Here is a 7,195-nt window from a genome sequence, read left to right as displayed (position 1 = left end):
AGTAATAGTATACAATATACTATTAAGTATTCGAAAAATAATTATAATTAAATGTAAATTCTTTTCGAGTCTGTACATATGTTCCACCTTTTCCAATCTTAATGAATTGCAGTCTCTTACCAAACCTGCTTTGTAGTTTATTTTTAGTGCTGAGTTAAGCTTAGCATCATGACGTAATCTGTGCCTTAAGCTTCAGTAGTAGACCCTAGATCTAATACCACAAATTTCGAAAAACCTAAGTTCAAATCTATGTTCATTCTTTATACACCCTTACAATTTTAACTTTTCAGACTACGTAGGATTTTGGGGTGGAGGTTGTGGATGTTAACCTTAGAAATAAAACACAATTTTTTAAACAGCAAAATGGGTTTATGCAGGAAAAGCAGAAAATTGCAATTTCGGTCAGGCAAGCTGTAGTGAATCATAGGCAAGTGCAAGAGACAAAGGGAAGGTCAGCTTTTACTAGGTTTTAGGAGGAGACTGGGGAGGGTTGTCTTGAATAAAAGTTCATTGGAGAAGAACAAGAGTTAGTTGTTATGGCGGTTTCTTATTAGCTGCAAGCAGTGGTCAGTGCCTTGTTGCTAGGACAAGAAGTGATCTTCTTAAAAGCAGGTGATGCAGTTCCCATGTGAAAAATGTCCTCCCTTGTACCAGAAGAGAAGTAACGTTTTTATTATCATGGATAAGAAGTTGTGACAGAGAAAAATTTATACAAAGAATTCTGTATAAGCTGACCTCGTTAAAATCATTTGTATCTTCCTTATTCCTGCTGGTTATGCAGGCTGTAACAGTGGTACATGCGTGAGAGCTCTCCTTCAGGGCTTCCTGACTCCAATTTAAATGAGGTTTTTCCTTAATTTATTTTCACATGAAAACTGTTTTACTTTGGTCCCCCATTTTTATTCCTTTAACACTTTTTCTAACTACCCATTTATTTTGGGTTTTCAGGTTCCCCTCCAGTCTTCACTTTTTTTAAAATATATTTATTTATTTATTTTTGGCTGCGTAGGGTCTTCGTTGCTGCACAAAGGCTTCCTTTAGTTGCGGTGAGCGGGGGCTACTCTTCGTTGCGGTGTGAGTGCTTCTCATTGTGGTGGCTTCTCTTGTTGCAGAGCACGGGCTCTAGAGCGCAGGCTCAGTAGTTGTGGCGCCCGCGCTTAGTTACTGCGTGGCATGTGGGACCAGGGCTTGAACCCGTGTCTCCTAGCATTAGCAGGCCGATTCTTAACCACCAGGGAAGTCCCTCCAGTCTTCATCTTAATTTCCCCTCCTTATCTGTTCCTGCTGATAGCCACCACCGATGTTTCTATCCAGTCCCCAACCTTAACCTAAAAATATTTTGTCTACCCCCAGTAGCTTTGATTTGTTTTTAAGAGTTTTGTCATCTAATCATCACAATGAAACAAATAACAATAAACATTGAGAAGTTACAGTGCTTCAGCTCTTTCAAAACACTTATTTCTACTTTTTATCTCATAGTTCTTGCCTCATATCTCATAGTTCTGTATTTTCAATACATATTTCTGATAGCCGGTATCCAGAATATATAAAGAACTCTTACAACTCAATCATAAGAAGACAAACATAAATAGGCAAAAGCTATGGACACACACTTTACCAAAGAATATATATGAATTATCATTAAGTACATTAAAAGGTACTCAAGGTCATATTCATCAAGGAAATATAAAACTAAAGCTACTACACATCCATTAGAATGGCTAAAATTAAAATGACTGACAATACCAAGTGCTAATGAGGATATGAAGCAACTGGAACTCTTATACACTCCTAATGGGAGTGTAAAATGGTACTAGTTTGAAAAATGGCAATTTTTAATGAAGTTAAATAATGCCTACATTATGACCCAGTAATCTCACCCTTAAGTATTTACCTAAGAGATATGAAAACATAAGTCCATAGCAGCTTTATTCATAGTAGGCCCAAACTGGAAAAACCCAAATGCTCATCAACAGGATAACAGAGAATCAAATAGTGTTATGTTCATACAGTGGAATACTACTCAGAAATTAAAAGGAGCTACTGATAGATGAACAATGTAGATGAATCTAAAAAATATTATGTTGAATAAAAGTAGCCTTGTATGAACAAGTAAAATTAATCTCTGGTGACAGAAGACAAAAAAATGTTTACCACTGATTGGAGTTGTAGTTAACATGGTTGCATACATATGTAAAAATTCATTGAGTTGCACACCTGATTTGTGCATTTTACTAATAAAAATACATTTTAAAAAAGTACGGACTCCCCTGGTGGCGCAGTGGATAAGAATCCACCTGCCAATGCAGGGGACGTGGGTTCGATCCCTGGTCTGGGAAGATCCCACATGCTGCAGAGCAACCAAGCCTGTGCGCCACAACTACTGAGCCTGTGCTCTAGAGCCTGCGAGCCACAACTACTGAGCCCATGTGCTGCAACTACTGAAGCCCGCATGCCTGGAGTCTGTGCTCTGCAACAAGAGAAGGCCACACATCGCAACAAAGAGTAGCCCCGCCTCACCACAACTAGAGAAAGCCCGCAGGCAGCAACAGACCCAATGCAGCCTAAAAAAAAAAAAAAAGTAAATAAAATTGAATAGAACTCTCAGGTTTATGGTGTGAAAAACACCAGGCCTCACTCTTCCCTTCCGTTATCAATATCTATTCCCCAGAGACAACCACTTTAACTCTTTCCTTTTACTCTTGATATTAACCTCCATATTTATAAATAACATGCTAACACTGCCATTTCTTGATTTTTCAGGTATAGATATATTATCTATTGACTTCCTGCTATGGGAAGTAAGCATTTAACCCTTTTAAATCACTACTATAATTAGCCACACCAGGGTTTAGAACATATTTTAAACTGCCTGAGTCGCTAGGTCCAACAACCATGACAGCCCCACCAAAGCACAAAAAAAGTTAGACCCTCGTTACTCATACTTTCCTTATTTGTATAAGCAGGTGACAAGTTTTTAATAAGACTCCAAATATTTTCCACACCTAGGGCCACAGGGTGTTCCCACATTTTCCGTAGTTGCTCTACATTTTAGTTTCAGAAGCATCACTTCATATAGTGTATGGACTAGCATATTAATTCTCAAATATTTTGGTCTCATGACTCCTTTTATACTCTTAAAAACTACTGAGGACTCCAAAGAGCTTATGTTTATATGGGTCATATCCATGAAGATTTGCTTTGTTTGAAATTAAAACAGGAATTAAAAATATTTATTCTTTAACAATAACATACCCATTACATGTTAACTTAAGTAACATATTTTGTTACTTTAATATTTTATGAAATTTAACTATATTTTCAAAAAAAGTAAAAGGAGTGGAATCATTTCACATTTTGCAAATCTTTTTAATGCCTGGCTTAATAGGAGGTGACTTGGTTCTCATACCTGCTACTTCATTCAGTATCACACTTTTGCTCATACTGACCCCTCTGCTAGAAGTGTACTTCCTACTACTCTCCACTTACCTAAACTCTATCCATCCTTCGAGGTCTGGCTCAGATTTCACTTTAATCAGAAAGCCTTCTCTAAGAATCCAAAAATGAGGTGTGTAAAAATGAGAAAGTGAGAGAGAGGTGGTATAGAAGAACATGGCTTGTTTTAAGTTCAAGTTGGAAGGGTGACATATATCTACTTCCTTTCCCTCCCAAGAACACACTTAAATGACTGAAAAAATTTAAAACAAAATAAATAAATAACAGTGCTAGAAAATAAAGAGTGGAGCAGAAATTTTGAGGAATTTCTGGAAAAGAATCAGCAATTGGGATCAGATTGTTGAAGAAGCAGAGGAATTTGCCCTGTAAGACACCAGGGCCAGGTATGCATCTGCAAAAGAATCCTGGAGAAGTTCAAACCTCAGGACCAAGAGGTGCAAATGGCAAGAATGGGCTATTCATTTAAGAACTGCATTTGGGACAGTTGGATATCTCCCTTTTTTAACTGGAAGCTGGGGCTTCTGCCCTCTAGCTTGATACCTGTTTTCTAAAATGATCGGGAGGGCTCTTAATAAGAAAACTGAGGCCTCAGAAAGAAGCATAGCAAAATTTGAAATGACTCTGGACCTCTACAATGGAACAAGGAGGAGGAGAAAGAGGTTCTCATTTTGGTAACTGTGTAGGCTCCCAGCCTGTCTGCTTGCTCCCACTCACTCTAAAGGAAGGCCTGCCTACTTACATACAACCCGGACTGAGAATTTCCATTGGGATAATACGAGCTGCACAAGCAGCCTCCTACAACTGTAGCGGAAACTCATACTACCTAAATTAACCAGCACAGGACCCCATTCCTAAATATAAGCATCCAATCCAGAGGACATTTAATGAAAATCAGGTGCAGAGCATGAAAGGCGGGACAAGAGTAACAGAGATCTGACCCCCCCAAAAGAAAGAGACAATCCAGAGAACAGAAAGAGACAATCCAGAGAACAGAAGGAAACTTTAAATAAATCAGTTGGGGAATGAATGCTGAAGACCAAGTTGGCAGATGTCTTCTAGGTAAATGAGTATGTTAAGTATTTAATCCACGCTGCTTTAAACATAGAAATGGGTTAATATAAAAAAGTGGAAAAAAGAAACATTTAGGTTGAAACATTCTTTGAATCTCTACTGATCAGAAACAGAATAAAAATGCAAAACAGTGAGCAGGGCAGAAGTTGCAAGCTTGGTGGATAGGCCTGCTGAGCTAGGGGAGGCCACAAGGCACAGGTACAGCTTCTCAGCTAGGAGCTGAGCCAGGCCACCTACTTGATTTGTGACTGGTGTTGCCATATCCTCATTATTACTGCAGAGTGGTGACTTTAAATTTTCACTGTGAGAACTGGTTTTGATGGGGGGCCCTGTGGGCCGGGTGAAAGTTGCTTTAAATCAATTCTAGGGTGGGAGGCAGCAGATTTCTCCTTTGAAATGTTGCTCTTCTCTATTATAGCCACCTTCCTTTAATTACCTCATACCTACATGACTGCAGCCTTGAGATAATCTTCATAACTTTAGTCCACTCCAGATATGTTTACTAGATTCATGTTCCTTAAACATCATTATAATTTCCCCAGTCACAGACCCTGAGTGGCTCCTTATCCCTTACTAAAACAAATGTAAACTTCTGTTTGCCTTTTATTTTTATTATATTTTTAAAAATTAAAATAACAAAATATGATAAAAACTAGAATCTTGATGTATATAAAGTTTAAAAAAAAAAGGCTGACATCTCCTCTAACCCCAGATGCTATTACCTAGAGTGCTGGGAAACAATTCTCCAAGGATCTCTCACATTTCTCCAAGGGTTCTGACAGATTTTCTTTCAGATTATCTTTTCAAAGATGTTTGTATCTCTTTGTGGAGCAGATTTGTTTCCTGACCAGGATAATAAAGATATTGCCTCACTCTGGGGCAAGGCTGGGCAAAGACCGGCTTTTCCTATGCTTGGGGTTCCTCTGCTAGGATGCAAACCCATTGTGTGAGCAGTACCCACTGGGGCCCCTCCTCGGCACTCCTCTGGCTTTGAGGACAAGGGGAGCATGAAGCTCATGATGCTTGTGTCATTAAGTAAAGTCCTTTGTCTGACACAGGAGCCTAGTGACTACCATACATTTCTGACGAGAAAAGTGGTTTCGCTTGTTTTGTCAACTAGCTAAATTTAGTCAGTCTGATTCACTTTCTCCCTTCTGTTCTTTAATTCCTTTTCCCTAGATCTGTCCTCATTCATCCAAGTAAGTACTTATCAAGAACCTACCATGTGTCAGGAGCCAAGTGAGGTGAAAATGCTGGGATGGGCAACTATGTGAAGCTCACAATGACTGTCAATCTTTTGTATTCTTCTTGGTTTCTCCCTTACTCAAGTCTTGCACTTTACTTTTCTTCACACGAGCTCCAGAAAAGCAAAAGTGACAGTTGGTTAATTAGTCCTATTTGTCTGACATGGATGAGTGATAGGGGAGGGGAGGGAAACGTCTAAAGACTAGGTTTTTTACGTGCACTCTCACAGTCGTCACAACCATCCTATGAAACAGGCACTATATTATTCTGATTTACACAAACAAGGAAACCGAGGCTTAGAGAGGTTAAAAACATTGCCCTTGATCCTAACAGGAAAGTGGTGGAGCGGGAATTTGAATCCAGGTTTAAAGAATACTAGCGGCGGTACTCTTCACCCATTTCATCCTGGGCCCTCATTTCCCCTAAGGATCAGAGAAGTTTAAACAGAGGCCAGTTTTCCTCTCCCTTAGTGCGCAAGGCAACCTCAGTGTTTCTGAACCCGGGAAAGACCGGCCCCCTTTTTCAGCGCTCTCGCGACTCCCAGCCACTTCCGGTAGCTAAAGGTTCCAGAGCTCCCCGGGCAGGGATTTGCGGCCCGGTAAACGGCGCTGTGAGCTGGACCCGGCGCCGGGGGTTGGAAACCGCCAGGAGACAAGAGCTGGCGGGTGGGTGCCCCAGTGAGGGTCACCGGGGTGGTGTTCTCCGCCGGTGTACGGGTGGGCCCGTCCGGGCTGGGTTTGGGGTTAGGTATTTAGGGAGCAGGGAGCAGTTCAGAATTAGGGTAATTGTTAACATTACAGGAATTATTTTAAAACACACACAACAGCAACAAATGCAGTGAATTCATGAAGATCAAATGCCAGTTAACTAATTTAAGCAGTCTGGGGGGAAGAAAATGCTGAACATGATGCATTTTGATAAACAAGAAGACTTAACTGCGCTATTGGCAGAGGCTAACATAGCACTTACTATGTGTCAGGCACTGTTCTAAACCCATTACATTTGGTCACTTATGTAATTCCTACCTTATGAGGTAGATAACCATTTTACCACCGTTTTACAGATGGGAGACCTGAGGCACAGAAAGTAAGCCAAGGTCATATAACTAGTAACAGGCAGAGTAAGGATTCATACCCATGCATTCTGCTTTTAACCTCTGCTCTACTGCCTTTCATTGATAACCTTGACTTTATCTGTTTAGGAAACGTGCTATCCAGAAGGAAGTTTGTACAGAGACATGTTATTATAGTGGTGTTCTGAATCTCATCAGGTTTGTTGGCAATTTCCCTTTAGACAAAGGGCTTAACAAAGGGTGCCTTCCACAGAAAGTTTTAAGGAGAAAAGAATACAAATTTTCATTTAACAAATTAATTAGGCCCCCACACAATTTCAAAGTCCCTTCTCCTGTTCCATTTCTCTCTAG

Source organism: Grampus griseus, assembly GCF_964374135.1.
Source record: "Grampus griseus genome assembly, chromosome: 10".
NCBI lineage: Eukaryota > Metazoa > Chordata > Mammalia > Artiodactyla > Delphinidae > Grampus > Grampus griseus.
The sequence above is the reverse complement of the archived record's forward strand: the minus strand, read 5'-3'. Positions refer to the sequence as shown.